We start from the raw sequence: 24,563 nt of genomic DNA on the forward strand, positions 1-24,563 counted from the left end.
ACAATTAAGGAGCCAAAGCAGATTTATATCATTTTCTTTTCTTGCACACAGCATCTTTTAGCTGCTCCCATCGGGGAAGAGATTAGAGCGAACACCACTAGCCTGAGGAACAACTTCTTCCCACAAGCAGTGAGAATGCTGAAGCGTCAAAGGAACTGCTCACACTAACCATTCGAGATGCTAATTTGCACAAAACAATATTTATTTTTATCGACATTAATACTTGTACCACATATGTATCATTTCTGTATGTGTGTCTGGTTGTGTGTCTACATGTTTTTGCATCAAGGACTGGAGAACACTGTTTTGTCAGGTTGTACTTGTACAATCAGATGACAATAAACTTGACCTGACTTTCTTTTGAAATTAAACCCTCTTGTAAATTAAATTCTTGATCAGCTCTGCACTCTTCTAAAGTAACTCAAAATAAGTGTGCTTCAAGATGGATGAAAAATCAATCCTTCAGTTAAGACTTAAAATTAAAAGTGACTTAAAATTACAAATGGTAGAATGTATCTAAATTTTAAAATTAAATTGTTTTCATTTGAAAAGTGCTTTAATTATTATGGCATGGAACGTTATTTAATGAAGCATAATTAGTTTTATCACATTAACTTGTATTTCATTTTCATCAGTCCTGTTGGGCAGTGAGTTCCATTGTTATCAAATAAAGGGTCACTGATACATTTCCAAACAACACTGACGTGGAACTTAATGGGGACCTGTAAATGGTGGTGTTCCTACTCATGATCAGTTTTCCACTGATTCTCTATCCACACTAATATATTACCTGCAATAGCATGGGCTCTTGTGACTTCATCTTTTCTGAGGCATCTTCTGGAAATCCAAATATAACACAACCAATGGTTCCCTTTGACCTAATTTAACCTAGTCAAGATTTCAAAATAACTCTAATTTGTTGATTTCCCCTTCATGAAGTCATGCTGACTCAGTGTGATATGATTTTACAAATATACTGCTCTTATTAATTTAACAATTGGTTCTAACATTTATTCAACAACAGATGTATTGTTAATTGGCTTGTATTTCCATTTTTTGCACTCCTACATCTCCACTGGCCACGTTGTCAGTTCTCATTTCCTGGAGCTTCCCCAGAGTACAAGGATTTTGGGAAGATTATATCCATTGCTTTGAGGAAACTTGTTCTTTTCAGATCCCAGGAAACAAGGCATCTGGGCCAGACTTGGTCATTATCCCTATACTTTGACCAACACTATTGTACCTTGTAGATATTATGGCTGGCCTAGTTGAGTTGCTAGTCAATAGTGACCTCCAGGAAGTTGATGGTCGATCATCTGGCAATAGTAATGCCACTAAATGGCAGGGAAGGGTGGTTAGACATTTACTTATAGAGATGATCACTGCCTGGCACATTTACAGCACAAATTAATCTGCCATTTATTACATAAACATGTATGTTGCTTGGGTATAATGCGTTTTGATGTCCTAGTTACATATTTCAAAATCAGCATTTTGGAGTTACATTAATTATCTGCCCTAAAATTGTTTCATTTCAGGATCATATTTAAATTATAATTGTAACTGTGAGCACTTGAAAAGGTTCTGTTGTATCACACAAAGCAACACTGATGGAAGAGTGGCATAACATTCAATAGTATGAACAATACATTCAGATATTTATTTCTTTCCGATACTTATTTTCATATGAATCACCTGGACATTATCGTAAAGAGAAGGTTGGATGAAGGGACAGGGTACATACAGATGGAATATCTTCATTCATTTAGCAACAAAACTGAAAGTTGATGAAACCTATCAAATTTGAGGGTAACAACTTGTGTCTCAATGTGGACAAGACAAAGGAGATGGATGTTAGAGGACCAGGAACAACCACCCTGCATTACATATTAATAGCTCGGTAGTGGAGAGAATGGAGAACACCAAGTTCCTTAGAGACCACTTAAGAAGTGCCCTACCCTGGACACACATTTCCATACTTGTTGGGAAGGTGCAAAAGCAACTGCACTTCCTCAGAAGGCTGAGGCAGGCAAATCCACTGGCCACTATTCTGTCAACTTTCTACAGAAGCTCTATCAAGAGTATCTTGGCTGGCTGCATCACAGTGTGGTACGATCGCTGTAGTGCATCAGACAATCCACAGGACCAAAAAAGCAGCAGAGAGGATCACTGGGTTTTCACCGACAACACCCCCCCCTCCCCCCACACAGGATCATTGTTTTAAAAGGGCTTGCAAAATGAGGGAGGAACCCTACCACTCCATACACAGTATTTTCCATCTACTCCCATTGGGGAAAAAAGATACAAATGTATCGGAGCCAGAACCACTAGGCTGAGGAACAGATTCTTCAGTGAAACTGACTATTGAACTGCTAAAGCAACTCTCCATGACGCTACTATTTATTAATAATATTTAGTTTAAGATATGTACTGTGCATACATTTTGTTTGTCTGAATGTGTGTTACGTCTGTACTCGTGTTTGCACTATTCTTCACCATGGACTGCAGAATGCTGTTTTGTCGGGTTGCACTGGTACAATCAGATGACAAATAAACGAACTCAAAATACAAATTAATATCATGTTAAAAGACCATTATGGGTGTAATATTTCATATTACTGACATATCTGCAATAATTTCAAATACCCAAATTTTCACTCTTTTCTATGAGATTATGGTTATCGCTCAGGAAGGTTCTTTTTGGTTTTCAGAGAGAGATTTGTTGTTCCTAGACACAAACTGATCCCTTTTAATCAGGCACATCAGTGTCTTGCCGAAGAAACTTGCCCCATCAGGGTTTTCCAGATGATAACCTCTTTCTTTCAGGTCACCACAGAGTTCCTATTTGTTTCTCTCATTTCAAGTGAAACATTCTCTCCTCTTGTACGAAACGCAAGGGCTTTGACCAAGGCTGAACTAAGTATGCACAACCCATCTTACAAATGGAGTTTTTCCACAAGCTTGCCAGCTTGTCCTATTCTAGTCCCAGCTGTTGCTGCTCAACTGTAAAAACTGCATAACTCAATTATCTCTCTCATACACACACACACACACACACACACACACAGCATGTTTTACTCTCTCTGCTTGCAAAACCACATGACCCTCTTAGAACAGCAACCTCCACTCAGACAGCCTGCGGCTCTAAACCTAATCCTCCGACTTCTTTCATCTGTTGCTTTTCAAAACAACAATCCATTAGTGAAGTCCCTTGGGCACTCTCCAAAGCTTTCGCAAAGGAATTCGGAGCCAGCCTGTCTAGCTTGAGTAGAGTTCTAGTATTTTAAATGAGATCTGTTTTGAAGTGTTTGTATGTGACCTACACTAAATAAATCAGCCCCAATTTATACAAACACAACGTAATCTGACACAGTACGACAACATTATCTACAAATTTGCTGATGATACTACAGTAGTTGGCTGTATAAAAAGCGTTGAGTCAGCATACAGGAAGGATATTGAAAACTTGGCTAAATGGTGCTCCAGCAATAACTTCACACTCAATGTCACCAAAACCAAGGACCTGATTGTTGACTTCAGGAAGCGAAAACCAGAGGTGCACGATCCAAAGATCATTGGGCATCAGAGGTGGAGAGGGTGAGCAAATTTAAGTTCTTTGGAGTCTTTACAGGAGCCAACACACTAATGGCATCATGAAAAAAAAAAACAAGTTAGCGCCTCTACTTCCTCAGGAGTTTGCAGAGGTTTGGTATGACATCGGGAACCCTAGCAAATTTTGATAAATGTGTGGTGAAAAGGGTTCTGACCGGCTGCATCATGGTCTGGTATGGGTTCACCAATAACCCTGAGCATAAAGCCCTGCAAAAGGTAATGGACACAACACTGGACGTCACAGGTAAACCACTTCCCACTATCTAGAACACTGCCATTGGAGAGCAGCAGCAATCATCAAGGATCCAAACCATCGAGCACAAGCTCTGTTCTCCCTGCTACCATCGGGAAAGAGGGATAGGTGCCACAAGACTCACACCACTAGGTTCAGCATCAGCTGCTACCCCTCCTCAATCAGGCTCCAACAACCAACTCCATCAGGAACTTATTTAAGGACTCTTTCTTTTACACTTTATTTTTTTGTCTTTTTTTCTCCTCTCTGTATTGCAGTTTTTTTGTTTCATGTATGTACTCTGACAATAAATCGGAAACAATCAGCTGTCAAACTCCTCACAATGATTACATAAATATATTAAAGATTTTTAATTGTGATGTTACCATATCTTTAATAATGAATTCAAACACTTTCCTGATAACTTGTTCCAAACTAATTGCACTGATTAGCTGATAAGAGGTTATTGTCAATATTCTGTTTTTCAGAATGATACTGAACGTAAAGCACAGACAAAATTACTTGAGTGACAACATTGTTTGACGGGTTTAATGTATCTTAGATTCTGAACTTTAAATGAATGGGATGGGAAGAGGGAGGGGGGAGAAAACGACACTGTATATATTTGAAAAGAAAAATGTATGTATCTTGATCAATGTGGTTTATAGTGTGAAAAATAAAAAAAATTTAAAAAAATGAGAACACAATGAGAAATGAACCAGACAATCAACAAACACATGAGACTCCCTAATCTTCAGAAATAGTAGTGTGAGGAAAGCTTACTTGAAGAGACATTAGAGCAATCTGTTGAGTCATCACTGTCTTTAAGGTAGTGGGATGCAAACCGCCCACTATAGTCTCTTACGTTTGTTTTTGCCCCTGTTTAAAAATTAAAATAAAAAAAACATTTACTGTTCTACGTTCCATTGTATCCATATTATATTTGCAAAAATATTCCAAGTGGATAGGTATAGCTTTAAAACATTTCAAGTAATCAGTAAAACTCTAACATTGCTCAACAAATTGAAACCTTCAATAATGAAAGAGGCTTGTACAGTTGTATTGACAATATCTATAGAAAGAGGAACTGCTACATTGCAGGTCTGAGATCCTTTATCTGATGTCCTGACATTCAAACATTAAAAAAAAATTGAAAAACTACCGAAACAATAAAATGGATTCAAGATACCTCAAAACTTGCCTCTCTTTCTGTGTAGCCATTCTACAATAGTCTAATCTACAATAAGGGATATTTTACAGTAGGCAATTAACCTTCCAGCACCCCTCGGGACATGGAGGAAACGAGTTCGTTGAGAGGAATCTTATGTCGTCACAGGAGAGTATGCAAACTCCACACAGGTGGTCAGGTCAGGATTGAACTGGGTTCCTGGAGCAGAGGCAGTAACACTGTTTGCTCCATCACTGTTGTGTAGCAGAATTCATAGTTGAATAGAAACCAGACACACAAATAGAATTCAAACTTATTTTAAAAAAACAAATGGCTGTACAAAACAGGATCCATTTCCCCCACTACCTTGCCTCCTTTTTTCTTGAATAACGGCTGAATTAACCAATTTGTCTGGTTGATGTCAGGGATATTGAAGTTTGGGATATTTCAATTGTCTGAAGTGCCTCTAGCTCAAGGAAGACAGAACAAGCCAGAAATATTAATTAACCAGAATTAACATCAATTAACAGAATATAAATTAACATTCATGCAACACTTAAGGGACGTAATGTCAGAATCTGGCTCAATCTTCATTTCCAATATCAAGAAGAATCCTCAGTACTTATCTCGATAGGAATAATATCTACAAGGGGATCCAAGGGCTGGATCTTCCCGTTAAAACCTGGCAGTTGTGTTTGGTACCACTGACTTTAATTTACTTAACCAGGTGGAAGCTCAAGAGACCCAAACCCAGTCTTCTGCTCAGCTGAGTGCCAGTTCCCACGATCTGGTGTTAAATTCCTCACTGAGTTCTACTGTTGAGCCTGCATAAGTTTAGCAAAATCCACTAACTTCAGGGAGAAGAAACTGCTGTGAGGAGAAGAGCATGCTGATTTTCTTTTCACATGACTGTAGTTAATTTGAAGTGTCTTTAATTGTTTCTAATTGGGTTTTATTAATTGTGAATTGCATACTTTAAAATATTTTGAGTGCTGCAAATTATCGTAATCATTCAAAAAAAAATTCATCCTAAATGACAGCTTTACCAGCCAACAAGCAAGCCTAGGAACCTCACACAATGTCAGAGCAATCCAGGGTTTAAAGACAGAGCTGCACTTTACTGGACTCTGACCAGACATGAGCACATTTCCCAGAGGACAACTGTGCCCAAAGGCCAGCTCCAGATAAAAACGGGCTCTTATAAAGGCAATCAAGCTTTGACAGCTCACCAATCTGCAGAAGGTCCCCTCAATTCCTTATAGTAGCTCAACACTATGGGCCAAAGGGCCTGCAATGTGCTGTAGACCTCTATGTCCTATGTAAAACAAGGTGATGAAAATAAACTAGAAAACATTATATCTACAGTTTGGATACCACTACCTAATGTTATGTATGATCCAAAATAACACACAAATGGGGAAAATTAACATTCATTCAACCTTCCAATACATTCCTTTACATTGGCTTCACACTCATGAATTTCAGGTTCTTATTGCATTAATCCTTCGGGATCTTCTTGTATGTAATAACATCATGGTTTTGAATTGTGTGTCTTTGAAAAGCCAGGTACAAGATATCAGCAGATTCCCATTTTCACCCAACTGGCTATATGAATACAACAATAAAATCTTATTTTACAGACATACAAGTCAGCAGGAATCTCACCATAGTTATGAATGAGAAGATCCATGATGTCTACGTGGGAATGGAGAGCTGCTATGTGCAATGGTGTGTACCCCTGAGAAAACAGATAATGATTCTTACTTTAAATAGACCTGGTTGTCCAAAGTAGCAAAATGATGCTTTGTGGAAAGAAATGGATAACATTAATTCAATAAATGAGATGATTGCACCCCCCACCCCTAACATTAAATGCAATTTGTCAAGCTAAGGGATAAAGAAATCAGATCAAGGAATTGCTTTTATTTTAAAGACATTTAACAATCTGTTCAGAAAGAATGAGAAATTAATTCCTTGAAAGCAATCTCTTCATCCCACGTGACATAGCCTTATTTTTACAATTATTAACCATCACAACTTCAATATCATCCCCATGTCGAATATATTAAAACTCAATTAGGGTTGAATTAAGAAAAAAACCATCACAGATGCTGCCTAATGATGTTGTAACATCTTTGTTTTTGACTCAGATTTTCAGCATCTGAATTATTTTACTTTTGTTCTTCCTTTGGAAAACAGAGAGACTCTCATGACAAGAAACGTTTGGATGGTTAAAGAGACTATCTGCATGTATTTTCACAATAACTCTATAAAATTTAAAAATGTACGCAGGCTCAAATAATTTAAATCAAAATAATTGTAAAAAATTATCCACTGGGAAATTAATTAGTGATTGAAGAATAAATCTAATTCTACTGACTGAGAGCCAGGGTTGAAATTGTGTGAATGAAGTACAGGTTGGACTACCAAAGTACACAATACTTACATTTGCTTACATCATCACCTTGCAGAGATTATAGTTTGTCCCCCTTTTTCCCCCCATCAGTTTCACAAATACCAATGCATAACAAGATTAAACAATGAAATTTCTAACCCCCAAAAATTACATGATAAATAGAGACCAATAGAACACAAGAACTTCAGAAATAGTTCAGAAATCAAAAAGCAAATCAAAGCCATAAACCAATGAAGAAACTTATCTGCCAATAACAATAATTAAAAAGACACACAATACTCACTCCCTGTAGTAGAATCAGATGGTGGGACAATCGCAAAAATCAGGGAAGAAAAAAATATAATTAAGCAGAGTTTATTCAGAGGATTTAATTTGTAACAATTAGTATCCCCTCCATCTCCCAATCTCAGATTTATTTTCTGACACATTCCTACTGTACTGATAATTCTCATCTTCATTTGAATTCCTCAATCTTTCACAATGAATAAATAATATTGATAGGAGATGGATGGGGAAATCATGCACATGTTTTAATTTAAACAACTGGTGGAAGTAATATCAACAGGAGGGTATTAACATACAATTAATCAGGGTAAATGGTGAAGATTAGGGAAATAAAAGTGTACACATGGTCAAAATCTGCCATATTTAATAAAAAAAGCCTGGATTTCTTTGACTCAATTTGATGGCTTGTAAAAATGATATGCAGCTGTCCAAATTCCAACAAGTCTTGGACCTGACTGCATTGCTGTCAAGTGTAAAAGCCCCAAACTTACTGACCAATTTGATGCTACAATCAAAAAGGAAACTTTGACACTGGGAGTTTAATAGTGGAGTACATACTGGGGGTGAGGGAAGCAGTGGGTGGGCGGGGGAGTGGGGGGTGAGGTCCTCAGCATTTACTTTTAAAATTCCACCTTGAACTCAGCACCAAGGTTTCTCTGGTCCAGAATCCAAGAACATTTTTAAATTGACCATTTAAAAAATTTTCATTTCAGTTTATAGACATCTCAAACTGTTACCAGAGATTTATATTAGTTTTAATTTGAAAAAGAAACTAGATGCAAGACTATGCAATCTGTGAAAGCTTTCATGCGTGTTTTGGGTTAGGTTGGGCTCATTGTGCCCAGTCAGGCTCTGGGATGAAGGACATCAAGGACTAACAAGATTAGCCCTGTGCATCTGGCCAAATTATGGTGAGGGAGGCACTGATAAATCAAATTTTATTAACATTGGAAAAATGAATGTGAATTTTATCAGAAGACAAATATTAAAAAGTGACTGGCAGTAATGAGGAAGATGCAAACTGGAGTCCTGATAATTATGACATTGTATGATTTTATAACACAAAATGTTTCTTCTTGTATTTTAATTGTCTTAGAATATGAAATTGCAAGGTCTTCAGATAATTTTCACTTTGACAATTATTTGGGGTGGATGGGCATGGAATATACCTCCATTCAGAGAACTCCACAATACTGCCAGTGTTGCTATTTAGGCTAGAAAACCAGTGGAAAATGCAACTTTACATTCATTTCCATTCAAGAGCTACAAAATGGCAATTTTGAGGTTTGGTTCACAAAAAGAAAATTGACCTATCATTTCTACAGATGTTAAATTCCTCATTTGTTGAATAATTAATTACCTGTGTGTAATTATGATTAACACAACCATTGCCATGATGAAAACTATGGTTAAAAACTGAGCAATGCAAAGGCTGCAGTTGGGTGCCACAATGATCTCGATTTGAGGTGCCAAAACAAAATATTGGCACCTGTCTCCTACACAAAGAAGTCTTGCTTATACAGAGAGCAGGTAATCAAGGTTCTTTGTTCAATACTGCCAAAAAGGCCTTTGTCTCTGTGGTGGAACCACTGTATTACTGTTTGTATATGTTTGGCTGGCCCAGCCTTTGCTGACTGTACCTGTGGCTCCTCCCCCTAGACTCCCCTAACAAAGGCAGCAATGCCATAACCCCTCCCCCAGAACAAGCTCAGGTCATGGGTCAGTTTATGTTAATCAAAGCCTATCAATTAGGTAACTTCTAGTCTTTGGAGTTATTGATAACGCATCAGTCACTGCTCTCCAGGAGAGAAAAATGAGATTGATGTGAATGTGTGTATCACATCACAAAGGCATGGTCAACATGGAGAGGAAAAGCTGGCAGAGAGAAAAAAAATGGAAGCCTGCTTTTTTGTGACAGTAAGCCAGGTTACATTTAATACAAATTTGGAATTAGATGAACTATGCAAAATGTCCACTGGTCAATTACTTGCCTTTTTGCTAAATTCTCTTCAATTTGGTTTCTTATAACATAATTGCTCAAAACAATAATGTTAAACAACTTGAACTTACATGCTTTGTTTATCCATCAGTTGGCAGAAAGCAGTAACAAAAGAAAGCAAAAAAAAATTCACTTAAACTTCAACTTAACCAAAAATCTATGTGACACATTGAACTAACAGTTTTGAACATCATATATCAAATGGGTCACATCTCCATGTTACACTTGTAAATGAGAATATTTTACCATTTGAATTTTTCTCTATGAAACATGCAAAACAGCGATAAAATAAAGAGCAGTGGTTCAAAGCACAGCCACATTTTTACTGTGCACTAAGAAAAATGAAGAACTGAGGATACTTCCTGCTGGAATAAATTGAGAACTAATCAAACCCGAATACTTAAGCCTTCAAATTTATCATTCCATTTGGAAACCTTGTTTTTCATTAGGTGTTAAATACAAAAGTGAGCATACAGTTGACCTTTCATTTCTGTTTCCTTTAAACTCTCAAAAAATCCTTCTCATTATGTAGCCTCCACCAGGTTTGAATTAAATTTTAATGGCATATTTTCCAAAAGTAACTTGTCTTTAGCCAGAATATGAGCACCAGATTTTGTCAGAATATTTTGTCCAAGCTTTACATAGAGTAAGAAGTAAAGTTGTGTTTAGTTATCCTAGTGCTTTGCACAGTAAAGGACCCCATAAACAGTAAATACTTCAAAAGAAATGGATTTATCTGTGGGTTCACTTTTAAATCATCTACCTTTTAAGCAATGATACATTAACTAACTACATTTTTGATGAGCATATTTGAACAATTGGAAATAACACACAAGTGTTGAAAGCTACCACCTATACACCATTATTATCTGCAATATTGTGGTGGTCTGGTATATCTGTGGAAGATGTGCTAATTCAAGAGTTTGTCCATTATTTTGTTATTCTACAGTGGACTATATTAAAATATAATATTTTGAAATTTTGAAATAAGATTCAGCATTTATCATATAGATTTATTATGGTTTTTAACTCCAATTCTTTTCCTTCACTCAACTACTTTCCCCACCTGCCTAATTGCCCAAGTACAAATTCTTTGCCTTGTCCATTCTCTTACTCCAGCTGCCTGTCATATGCATGGTTAACCAATACCCCAAGGGCTTGTACATTATCCAAGACTATGACATGCTACCCACCCAATGATGACCTCTATAATTAGCTTTGTACATTTGTTAACCTTCTTCCACTTCCATTGCTGCCTTTATGCTCCTGTGTCAAGGCTATACCCAACTGCAAGTGCATAGAGTTGGTTCAGGACTGTGTAGGCCTCAAATAACAACTTTTGTCTGTTTAATGTGTTTGTGCTTCAGAACATGTGGAATTCATTTTTATCATTTACATAAGTGTGTAATTACTGTATGTATAATGCAAATATCATGTCTTGTAATACTATTTTACTGAAATAGGTTAAGTAGGATAGTAATTTGAAATGTATTTTAAATATTAAGAACACCAGTTTTTGCAGTTTTATACAAGACATAAACTAGTTTATGACCTTGTGATAGAGGTTCAGCAATTCCTTCTCATAACATTGAATCTCTCCCCTCACACTAAACTTATTCCCCGTAGTTCTAAAATTGCCCTCCTAGAGAGTAAAAGAATATTCATTCTATCCTTGCCCATGATTTTGCAGACAAATTTTATATCCTTGCTCCTCGTGACTTTTTTCCTTAATAGAGGTATTCGCTCCTAATTTATTGAGCATAAAAGCTATTGTTTGAAGTTGAATAAACTTTTGGCACTTTGTTAAATTTCAATTAACGTATTTAACAGTAAAACCCTCCAGTCTTGCATGGCCAAGATGCCAAAGCCTCCCCGCACACGAGCAACATCTCCTTCTGCACGCAGCACGCCCAGGCTCAGGCCTATTTTCCACCTCTCCCCACACTGTGCAAATGCCAACTGATTGACAGGTACACTGGGACCCATGGGCGCGCAAGGGCAGGAGGGAGAGAAGCCAGTCACCAGAGCATGGGCAGGGCCCAACATTGCAGGTAACAGGCAATCAATTACTCATTTTGAGGGGAATGCTGAGACTCAGTGATCAGGCTCCACGCTGCTCAACAGGCTGCTTGCTCTCTGCAACCTTCCCAACCCCCCCGGCGCCTCATTCAATTTGCTCGAGAGCTGTGCTCGTTGAACGAAGGCTCATCATGGAGCCTGATTCCAGAGGCCTAGCGTTTCTCTCAAAACAGGTGATCATATAGTCAACATGACTGTTAAGCTGCTGATCGGGACCGCCGTTCTCGGCCTTTTCACGGGGGAAGTAAGCGGTGCTCTGGAAAACACAGGCCACCTGAGGGAAGGTAGTCTGCAAAGCTGCGAGCCTGCTTCCTGGATAGCCGCAGCACCTCCACGGGCTTCTTGAAGCTGGGTGAATAGTTTGAGTGCTTTGTATTTCGGTGCCCAAAATTGCGCTACCAAAATGGCACCTTCGCATATAGGATCCAGGGGGATCTTTGAAGCTATTTTGTTGTAAAAGAACAGGGGCCCTATATGCCAGCAAATAAGGTATCTTAATCTTCTCCACACCAAGTTTTCATAGCTCAGCTAATTTGAGCATGTTGAAGTTTTTATTGCGAGTCCTTCAATTTGCATTGCTATTTATTGGATACACAGGAGTACCTCGATGCTGTAATGCAGAAAGACCATACTGGTGCTTAGAATGAGAGAAAGGGATAGGATTACTACACATGCATTTTTTCAAGTGTTTTTTTTGTTCTGATTTCCTTTCTTTAATTTTTTGATGGCTTAAAGATGAACAAAAGCCAGAATTTGTGCCATGCATAATCTAAACAGAGTGTAATTACTGAAATGCTATTTATTCTTCACCTCTTGTCTTTACTTTTTATCCTATGAAGGAGGAATTGCATTAGTGCAGATGTGCCTGTACCAAAGGTGGAGAGAGGACACATAACAGGATGATTTTATTTAAGTATAAACATAATAGTTCCACTTTGGGCTTTTCATTTTCAATTACGTTCTTTAATTGTATTTATTTTTCTTTTACAAGACTTCATTAAAAACTAGTAGAAATGTCCCAGTAGTTCATCCAAATGGCCATCATTAATCTGTGCGTGGTGACAAGGGGTAAAGGCTTACCCAGAAAAATTACTGATAGTACTTCACATTTGAGACATGCACTCACTAGGACAACGAGGAGCATTATCGCCAATAAATTTTCCATATTCTCAAACTATAAGCGCAACAGAAAAGTGCTGAATCAGCTAAAACTAGCTGAAAATGAAACCAGGACATTTCTGGATTGCTCAACTGGAGGCCTTGACCTTTCGCAAGTGGTAGCTGTTCATAATTTAATATATTTTCATTACTGAGTATTTTCTTAATATTTTCAATTACATTTTCTTTCAAAAACAGGTATTCTCTTCATGTTTAACTGCTGTTTTTCAACAAGGCGAAGATGATCAGACTCAATGGCACTTTATTATATGGTTGGGAATAGAGATGAACTGTTAATGAACCAAGATCTTCAATTCTAGATCAGCTTGAGGGACTCAACAGATTAGGCATCATCCAGGATAGAAATGGTCAGTCCATGCTTCAAGTCAGCAGGACCCAACCCGACCTATTTCTACCCATCGATGTTGCTTGCTCAAGAAATTAGCATCTGCAGTTTTAGTATTTCTCCAATTCTTGATTTATTTTTTCAATTATTAAATACAAAATGATGAGAACAATAGCAAGCATGAAAAAGATTTTGAAATGTATTCGTCACATGCTAAATACTGTATATAATGAAAATGTCCCGGTATATGGCACCTCTGGGGAATGGTAGATGGCAGTTAAGTGAATTTTCCGATTGCTTGAGATTGTATGCTGCATTGCAAGATTGGCAAACTAACACCAATTTTAAATGTTCTTATTTTTTAACTCATTTATTTTCTGAGATTTTTTTGCCAGCTGCTTGAGGCTGTTGGTTGCTTGAATTCTGGATAACAGGGGATTTACTGTATCTAAAAATTGCTTTCATTGAAGTCAAGCATTTTGCACATGTGATCAAGCTAAAACTCCAAGCCATAATCTCTTATTCTTGATCTCAAAAATGAATTCTATTAATTTGGAATTTATCCTAGCAGGAGAATGACATCAGTAATAATCCATTCCCACAAATATTAAAGGCCTATATCAATATGTGGTTGGGATTATGCAACATAAAGCATCAATAAAAAACATTTTCTATTGCACTATTCACTCCTGATGCCAAAACTGGGGAATTATGGGTTTCCAACATATGTTTTGGTTTCCTGCCACATACCAACAACTTGCAGATTAGTTGGCAATTATCAGCAAGTTGGAGAAACTGTGGTGAGTTGATGGGAGTGTGGGAAGAATAAGAATAAAATAGGATTTATGTCAATGGATGATCGATGTGCATGGAATCAGTAGGCAGATGGGACGGATTCTGTATTGCACGATTTTATGACTGAATCTTGGCAAATATCAATCAGTGGACCCTAATGAATAAATCTTCATGAACAGGTGATGCTTCCCAAGGTGTGCTGTGAATACAAACAGGCAAGGTGAAATGCCAAGACAATGGCATAAAGGCGCATATTGCTTGAAATTTAGAACTCACAGTGGCATTTGTTATGCAACACAAGAGCAGGTTATTAATGTGGCTTGTGCACTTGTATGCTTTTCAGGAATTTTCCTAGAGTTTGTAAAAAATGTAAGATAAAGAAAAAGAGCAAATTGGATGACTGTGGAAGTCAGCCAATGGTGAGGTAACAATACAAATTAAACACAAACATGAACTACTATTTGAGGGAATCCAAGGGAGATAATCAGCAGAAAATAAAATTTCCCATGTATTTACTGTAAATTTCATGAACACACAACATTAATATCTTGGGCTTTTTTTAAAAAAAAACTTTCAAATACGAGTGCCAGTGAATTACTCTTTCAAGGAAAACAAAATGTCTGCTCATCACTACAATTAGCCATATTGCAAAGATTCATACGGTGCAAACTGCAGTTCCCATGGTTTCATATGCACGTTAATAACAATAGAAACATGCTTTTGTTCCAACCTCCTTCAGTAGCAGAATAATATCGAAAAGGAGAATAAGTAACTCACAGCTCTGAGATTGATATCCACTCCTGCACTTATTAACATTCGTGCCATGTTTTCTTTGCCGTGTTTGGCTGCCCAATGCAAAGCAGTCTAGAGAGAAAAAAAAACCAAGAGCTTGAAAATTTAACAAATATTTTATTTGAAGAGGACCAATATTAAAATATTAGCTAATTCCACAGCAGCTTCTTTGGCTTTTCTTACACAGATATGTTATTACATATAGAAAAATGGATAATAAGTTTTGGGTCATCTGCCAATGGACTCCTTATCTGGCTGCAACACACTTAAAAAAGCACTGTGAAGGAAGTATCTTAGTTCAAGCTCCTAATAGTTCAAGACACTATTTGATGCATTTTTTTATTGTTAGATTTTATTATCATGTATTGTGAAATGCAGAGAGGGGAGTAGCATCAAATGTCTTAATTAACAATATGCAATCAGTGTACCACTTCCAAATTTAAGATTGCATATTGTTAAAAATTCACATTTAGATCAAACCATTTTCAATACATGACTTAAATTCTTCAGTGATGTTAAAACTGAAAACGCTGGAGAAAACTCAGGTTAGGCAGCATTTGTGGAAAGAGAAACATTTAACATCAAGTCCAGGACTATATATCCCAATGGAGAAAGAGAAATGAGTTAGTCCGAGCAGCATAGAAGATAGGGGATGACCAAGAATTTCACTGCTCAGCTGCAATAATGGGGCCAACTTTGGAGAGGTTTCCACTGCAGAGCAAAGAACAGCTTTTCCAGCATTTTCTCTTAATTCCAGAATCTTTATTCAACAATGTTTTTTTTAAATAAAAAGTCTTTTTACATACATTTTAGTTTTAAAAACAATTGTGCATTTCATCTTTAAGGTTTTGTGTTCCCATCATTCAGAAGCATTCAAGCAATAGCATTTTGAAAACAGGACTATTCTGATCAGGTCACCAAATTAAGACTCTAGTTTTGCTGTCAAAGATTTTCTCAGCAGTTTCATAGCTTTGGTTTGTTCGGTCCACCCGTAACACGTTACACCATGAAAGCACTGCTGTCGAGTCCTAGACAGTTTTGGTTTGCAAATTATTCCTTATTAGGTAAATGCAGGACACTCTGCAGATTCCAAATAGACAGCAGGAAGTTGCTGGTTTCAAAATCTGTGTCATTATCTGATCACTATCACTAAGCTTGAATGCCCTTACTGTGCACTTGGCAGTTAGCTGTAAGAGTGGCTGCAAATCATGATGGAACTGATCATCAAAATATAATTTAAATACCAGTATATGCTTTGGTTCCAAACTCAACAACCAATGTGGCTTCTCTAATCCAGATGGTTCAACTGTTTTATCAAATGACCGAGAGAGCGAGAGAGAGAGACTCAAATGGAGTTGTCCAGCAAAGAAATGGGCCCTTTGGCCCAACTTATCTTTGTGAACCAGATGCTTGCCTATACTAATCCATTTGTCCATATCCCCTACTCCTTTCCTATCCAGGCAACTATCCAAATTACCTTTTAAATGTTGGGACTATATCTGCCATCACACTCTCCTATAAATATCTCCCCTCACCTTAAACCTGTGCCTTCCAGTTTTAGACTCTCGCACCCAAGGAAAAAGACGTAACCATCCCTACCCCTTTTATGCTCCTCTATTTTATAACCCACTGTATTTTCACCCTTCAACCCAACCTATTCAATCTCTCATAACTCCAGGCCTTCATTGCAGGGAATATCCTGGTGAATTTCCTCCACACTCCTTCTACCGTTACCACATCTTTACTGTGGAGTGGCAACCCTGTGCAAACTAACCAAAGTTGTTTTTTTTTAAAACAGCTGCAACGACATCCCAATGATTGTACTCAATGAGCTGGGATGTTATACTGGGCAATTATATTCAATATTCAAGGTTCAATTCCTAGTCTGGTCTGTGTCATGCCACTCTGTCTCAGCCTCCCATCATCTCAACCATGATAGGAGAGGGCAATCAGAATTCCAGCTCCTGATTATTATTCCAGGGAGAGGAAGGAACATTGTGAACAAGAGCAGCATTGAGACCAAAGATAATGACAACTCCAATGTGAACAACCTTTTGGCACTTTGCATCATGCTTCAAATATGAGAAATCCCAAGAGATAAGAGAAGTATCAGAGAAAGCCCAGTGCTCATGGAGCTGTACCAGAAGTAGTAAACCATTACTAGGGAAGGTACAAAACCGAGGGAAAAGAACTAGCTTCTGGTCCCCAACATTATTCATTTTTCTTCACCTCAATAGGCAATGCAAATTTTGTTAAGTTATTGCATTAGCAACATTTAATATCAAAATATTCATATTGTATTTGATTGCATTATGGCAGACAAAAAAAGCTATTGGAGGAATTATACTTTGCAGCCAAAATACAAAGGGAAATTGTTATTAAAATACAAGTTTAAAATCATTCTATTTTTATATATTTAAGTATTTTCTTCAGGCCTTCAAATGAAGAAAGTCTCAGAACTGAAGATATATTTTAAGGATATGCAAGGAGTTAAAAACAATTTTGAAATGATATATTTTTCTAGCATGGATCACAGGTCCGTCCTTGACCATTCTCAGCAATGTGTCGGGCTGTTACTACCTGATGATCATCTTCCCTCCTTAGAGGCCCTGTGTTTGTAGTTCACCTTCTGTTTCATGCTGGAAAATTCCCTGAATTTGCCAGCTGCTCACGAGCGTATGTACGACATTTCCTGCCTATTCGGCCAAGCTAATTACAAAACAACAAACCAAGCGTGCCTCAAATGAAGCCAAGGTGTAAGTGCCTGACAGGGCTGATGATTGATGATGTTTGCTGCGACCCATCGGCCATGCTGAACAGGGGCCTAGTTATGCTCTCACCAGCATCCTGCTCAGTGGGAATGTCACTACTGAAGTTTGATATTTATGTTAAAAATAATTTTAGTGAAAAAAATAAAACCAAAGTAATTGCAATGGGCTCATTAGACACCTGGGAGAAGAAACTTCCTCTAGAAGTAGATTTATTTTAATGAGACAGTATTATTACCGTCTCATTAGAGCAGAACAGCTTTACTGATCGTCTCTTGGTAATCTAAACATTCAATTAGACAATACATGCCTAATTTTAAAGTGTAATTTATAGCAGCATGCAGAGCTTTGATGTGTGTGGCAAAGGAATTACCATCTGAGATTTTGCTGACGAATGGATAGATTTAATTTTTACAAACTGTTTTTCAGGATGCACACGTTATATATCAAGTGGATAAAAACAGTCTTCACTTTTAACTGAATTCTTTCAAGGTTTTTGCCTGCCTACTGATGATTACCATGGTTACAACCAAACGTCTCGGTTCAGTTAACAGCAGGGAATGTGGAGAGATGCGGATGAAAGATTAAATTGACCTGGTTATTTGTGAGCCACCAACTGGTCAGATGTTTGTTCGCCTTACTAGAACTTTACATTATCTAATGAGTAATTCTGCAATTGCACATGCATAGGGCACCATGGCTGCAAGAGAATAGGGTGAGTGGCCCAGTAGTAGTTATCAGTAACTTCTAATGCCAGCAAACAAGGTTTCCTTATTCTACAGAAGATCCTGCTTGAGTAACTGGACTGATATCATTCAAATTTTTCACTAGAGGGCATCTTCATGACCAAGTGCTGAAACATTTGAATCCAAGTAGTTTACTTTTTAAAATGGCCTTCTTCAAATTTTTGTCATAATTCTTGCAGTTAACCTGTATTTATACCAACAATTGGAAGGGAGAAAAGGAATAAACTTTGAGCCTTCCTGGATGGAACGAATGAATGGTGTTCCTATAATAGCCCTCTGACCCCAGAGGAAATCCAGCACAGTCCCTTGGAGGTCCACTTCCAGAAGAAGCTGTGAAGCCTTGTTTCTGCACATTGGCCTCAAACAAATGCACGGTTCAAAATCATAGGAACCTGACAAAATCATAGGAACCTGATGATTAATACCAACTGTTGCATATGTCCTTGTTCCCACAAAAGAAGCAAAGTAGATCACTCAGAAAATTGTGGGCTTGATGAAACTTCAACTTTCATTTACAACTATCTGCAACTTGTTTTTGAAATTGAATTACATGGCAGAAAGTTTGTCATGTCACATGGTCCAATTTCTAGATTCAATATTTATGTACTTGAAACCCTTTTGAGTAAAAAGCAAAATTTCATTTACTTGCTACAGCTCTTCTTTGGCAAGCAACACATGCCTAATATGTTCAAAAGGCCCTGCCTTTATATGTACAACTATTAGGAAAATCACAGCTCTGGATTGGCCAAGAGATTGCAGATGCTGTCTTAATTACTAGAAGACATATATTGCATCTCACCAGATGCCAGATATCTCAATTTTGATGGAGACATATTAATTTCCCTTAACAATTAATTCCAAACTCATTAAACTTTAATTCATCCACCATTAGCCTCCAAATTCTCTTCCTCCATTAGGCAATTCAAAATATTCTGATTTTTTTTAAAAAACAAAACTTAAGGCATAACACATTATGGTCTGTCAGTAATCTCCCAACCATCAACCCTTCAGTCTTGTCATTTCATGCACATTATTTTTGAATCACAGCAATTGCTGTTTGACTCTTTATAAATAGGCACAACTAATGATTTGTTGAAGAATTTTCATTGCTTTTACAATGAGAAACAAATGAAGTTTAATATCAAAAAATGTAAAATGGTAGACAGTGGACAAAAATGCTAGATTTTGGGGAATCACATAAAGAAACCCAAATGGATGCAAGAAAAAAAATTGATGGTTATGGGCTGTGAGGGAGGGAAGGGTTACATTGATGTGGAGTGAGTTTATATTGGGCGGCTCAACATCGTGGGTCAAAGAACGCATACTGTGCTGTGCTGCTTTATATTATAAGTAAATTTAAATAAAGGATACTTAAAATGTGAACAATGGTAAACATTTTTATAGGATAGATAATGTAAGGTAAAGAGCAAAAGGCCAAACAAAAATTCTGGAATACTTAGTCAGGTCAGTAGCACATACAGATTATTCCAAAGGCGCTGATGATATTCACACTGCACCAGGAAAGTTCATATATTGAAAAGATACAAATCACCAGTGGAGAACTCAATAGCTTACCCAGAAGGACAAACACAGTATGGATATTTAAATTAGAAGCTTGATTGAAAAAGTACTAAAGACTAGTTTCGGAGCATGTAAAAAAAAAGAGCCTGCAAACAATATTATTTTTCCCTCTGATAATCTTCCTTCATTAAGACAGAACAGGATTAATAGCCAAAATCTAGTATTTACAAAGTTAGCAAAATTAAACCTTGTATATCTACATTACTTATGAAGCAAAAGGAACTTACAAACTACGGAGAAGATCATTTCCGACATTGAAGAGATGATCCGGAATTTCAAGACAAATTATTATGAAAAAATAAAGAAAAATATCAATGAGAAAAACTGAACACAACAGAAATATTTCAATAAATAGTTTCTACATTCCAGACAGTAGAAGGTGGCTTTGTACTGCACAAGAAACGTGCCAAATTAGCAACCTATAATTGGATGCAGACTCCAACTCACAGAGCAATCAAAGGCAAGGTTACTTGTATGCAGTTTCACCTTTGCTAGAGTAATTTTACAACTTTGTGCTCTTACAGTTGTCCTGTAGTTTACGTTGGGAACTCAGGCATTGCTTGATTTCCCAATTTGGTACTCCCAAACAGGCAATGATTCATGCTGTCAGCACAAACTTACAAACATCATCAATTTTCTCTGCTCTGCATTTCATATCTACTTCAATAAACACGTAATAGAAAGAGCTTTTTCCCCCATCCCCCATAAACACACACAAAAACTATGTAAACAAAATTGTATTAATTCTCTTTATACAATTCTAACTCAACCACATTATCTCCTGTGCATCTTGTTTCATTAATATTATTCATCGCATTCAATTTCCTTTGAAATTTTGGTTGCTTCAGACAATTCCTTGTTTCTTTCTGTAAACAATCAAGTTTTATCATTCTATCATTGTTCTTTCTCATTGCAGATTTTACTCTACAGCTCATCTACCCATCCGTGCATGTCAGTCTCAGCTTGTATACGTCCTGCTCTGCCTCCTTCCATGGTTGTGGACTTTATTCTCATCATTCACTATTCCCCACCCCCTTGAGTTTAGGCTGGACCATTTGAATGTGTTTCACTTTATTTCAACTGACATTCAAGAGGTTATGAATGGATTAAGAAATTTTGCATGGTTACCTCTGGATGAATGTTGGGATTTGAATAAAGCTAGCAGCAGATGAATTAGAACAGTGGTTCTCAACTCACATACCACTAACTATTCCCTCTGCCACAGGTGCTCTGCGATTAGTAAGGGATTGCTTAAGGTGGAAAGAAAAACTATGAAAACCACTGTTTTAATCGTGACTAATTGACTCGTTATGTGCACGGTTTCATAACTCCAAAGGAAATGGGCCAATGACAATTTTTCTCAAGCAAAATATTTCAGTAACAATTGTGTCTAGATTAGTGATTCTCTCAACCTTCCCTTCCCACTCACATACAACCTTAAGCAATCCCTTACTAATCACAGAGCATCGATGGCATAGGGAATACTTAAAGTGGCATGTGAGTAGAAAGAAAAAGTTTGAGAACCACTGCATTAGATGTTCCCAAAGGAAAAATGTCACATAATAAAATATCAAGATTTAGTTACGGTGTGAAGCTCTCATCTTAAATGGATCTGATAATTCTGCATTAGAAAACAGATGGATTAGTTAACTTCCTAAGATTTTGAAGGTAGCCAAATGATGTGCAGTATTTGAAAATTTAGTCAAAATAAACCTTCTATAGATGTGCAAAGAAAAAATTTGATCAAGTTACCAAGGATCTCCTACAGACCAATGCATAAATAAATTTATAAATAAGGAAATGGAAGGGAAAATAGAAAACAAAAGAAACAATTCTCGCCATAAACCCATTTTTATTTCTACCTCAAAACCATTTTCCTATATTCCTAGTTCTAATTTTTTTTAAAAACAGGTTACAGGCCCAAATTCACCAATCAACCAACAAACCCTGCACGCTTTAAGGTTGAGAGGAAACCAGAGCTCCCAAGGAAACCCACGCAGAGATGGGGAGAATGTACAAACTCCTTACAAACTACGCTGGATTGAAACCTGACCTGTTGCTGCTGTGACAGCTTTGCGCTAACCACTACGCTAATTACGCTGCCCAATGCTCACTTTTGGATTAAATCAATGATGGAGGTGCCATAGCCCTCTGATATAGGGAATCCTGAAGTTTCACTATTTGAACATGCATCTCATTTTGGTCCTCAATGTCCTCTTATTTTGAGAGCCATTATTCTTTATTCTGGACTCTTCAACCAGCTCAAATGTCTTCTCCACTTTCAACTTATTTGGCAGTCTCAGAGTTTGCACATTTCAAGGAGGTCACCCTGGGTCTCCTCGTATGACAAACTTGGCCAATCCAGGAGTTCAGTGACCCTTTGCCATATTCCCTCGATAGCCACGAGACACTGTTTGCAAAGGACAAAACCTAAGAGTATTCGTTTTAAGAAGCAGAGAAGGTGAGAGGAGGGATGGATAGGACAAGAGGAAAACTGAGTGTGAGGCCACATTTGCCATGGGGACAAATTATAGATGACCTCAGTTGACGCAGTTAAAAGGTGATACGAACAAAAAAATTCAAATCTGTTATAACAGTTGGGCTGTGGGACATGATCAGTGGGTCAGACTGTAAATGGAGAGAAAATAACTGAGCCCTGTGTCATCGATATTGTTGATATAATAGGAAGGTGGTGCGAGATCGGACGCAGTGGCTTCTTCAGGATAGCTGTTATATAGTTATATAATTTTAGTTTATAAAGTCATGACTACCTGTCACTACAGTTTAAAAAACTTAGTTAGAAATGGAGCAACTCACCTTCGGACTGAAGTACACAACCAGGGGCTGCTGCAGGGATTAGGCATAAAGCCTTGGGATCATGGAGAAGAAGGAAGCAGTGTGTGAGGTGGAGAAAGCGCAGTAAGCGAGCAGGGGTCTGTGCTAGGCTGAGAGCAAACCCCTGCTGATCTATCCTGCTCAACAACGTCTGCTCCCTGGTGAATAAAATGGATGAATCAAACTCCAGAGGACTGTGAAGCATGAATACAGGGACTGCTGTGCTCTGGTCTTCACTGAAAAGTGGCTCAGTGATAGGGTCCTGGATGCCCCCATTCAGCTGGACTGGTTCACCTTATTTCAGGCTGACAGAGATGCTGCCTTGTGTGGAAAAGCCCCTGGCAGTGACCTGTGTGTTTCCATCAACACAGAATGGTGTAAAGATTTGGTACGAGTCTCCAGTCACTGCTCAATGCTGGTGGAGGTGGTGACTGTCAGATGCAGACCATTTATCTACCTTGGGAATTCACCACGGTACTCATAGTTGGTATGTACATCTCCCCAGTGTGAATGCTAAGGATGCAATCTGGGAAATGTACGAGGCGATAAATGAACTGCAGACCGCACACCCTGATGGACTGACCATTATCGTTGGGGATTTCAACTAGACGAACCTCAAGTCAGGGCTACCTGTAAGTGGACTTGGCGACGAGAGGGGAAAATAAGTTGGACCTTGTCTACACAAGCATCTCCGACACTTATCGGGCGGAATTCCGACCCCATCTCTGAAACTCAGACTACATCTCTGTAATGTTAATCCCAGCATACTGACCATTCGCTGGATGCTACAGACCAGTCCTGACGCAGGTTAAAACTTGGCCAGCAGGGGCCATTCACACACTTCAAATCTGCTTTGAGCTCACTGACTGGCACATGTTCAAGGAAGCAGCAACCATTGGCAATTGCATAAATCTGGAAGAGTACAAGGCAACAGCAACCAGCGACATTACTAAGTGTGCTGATGACGTCACTGTGCCCAAGTCTATCACTACTCGCTCTAATCAGAAGCCATGGATGACTGCGAAGGTGCGGGTGTTGCTCAGGAACCGAGACAAGGCCTTTCAAGTGGACAATGAGGCATTTGCAAGAGACAAGCTGTCTAAGGTCATCGGGGAGGCAAAGCATGCGCAGGCCCAGCATATTCACAGTCACTTCCTGGACAGCAAGGACACGCGATGCATGTGGAAGGGCATTCAAGAAAAAATTGGAAAGGGATTGGTCCCTTTGAAATGTCAGTGTATCGCGCAGTGGAGCAGATGAAAGTTCAGATTTATTTTCAGAGTACATGCCTCACATCACATACAACCCTGAGATTCTTTTTCCTGTGGGCCAGGAAGAATTTCTGTTTATTGGTAATTGTACATTGTACTTAGGAAAAATATACATACATAGAGAGAAATGTAAACAGAGAGAGAAAAATAAACAAACTATGTGGAATACAGAAAAAATTAATCAGTGATAAAGTGCAATGTAAGAGTCCTTAAATGAATATGATTGAATTTGTTGTTAAAGAATCTGATGGTGGAGAGTAGCAACTGTTCCTGAACCTTGTGGTGCGAGTCTTGTGGCACCTGTACCTCTTTCCTGATGTTAGCAGTGATAACAGAGCACGTGCTGGGTAATGTGGATCCTCAAAGATTGTTGCTTCCTTCCGATGGCAGCGTTCCATGCAGATGTTCTCGATGGTGGGGAGAGTTTTACCTGTGATGTACTAGAGCAGGGGTGTCAAAGTCAAATTCACAGAGGGCCAA

The 24,563-nt window shown here is 38.0% G+C and overlaps 1 long non-coding RNA gene across 1 annotated transcript; it reads right to left on the reverse strand.

The window, feature by feature from the left end:
* Window positions 1–9,550: 9,550 nt before the first annotated feature.
* Window positions 9,551–23,359, reverse strand: LOC138737494 (uncharacterized). Its single transcript, XR_011340976.1, has 3 exons — window positions 20,205–23,359; window positions 14,868–14,954; window positions 9,551–9,786 (listed from the first exon to the last, which is right to left on the reverse strand). It is a non-coding gene; the product is annotated as an uncharacterized lncRNA (long non-coding RNA).
* Window positions 23,360–24,563: the final 1,204 nt, after the last annotated feature.

The sequence above is a fragment of the Narcine bancroftii genome, chromosome 6 (assembly GCF_036971445.1).
Source record: "Narcine bancroftii isolate sNarBan1 chromosome 6, sNarBan1.hap1, whole genome shotgun sequence".
NCBI classification, from domain to species: Eukaryota; Metazoa; Chordata; class Chondrichthyes; order Torpediniformes; family Narcinidae; genus Narcine; species Narcine bancroftii.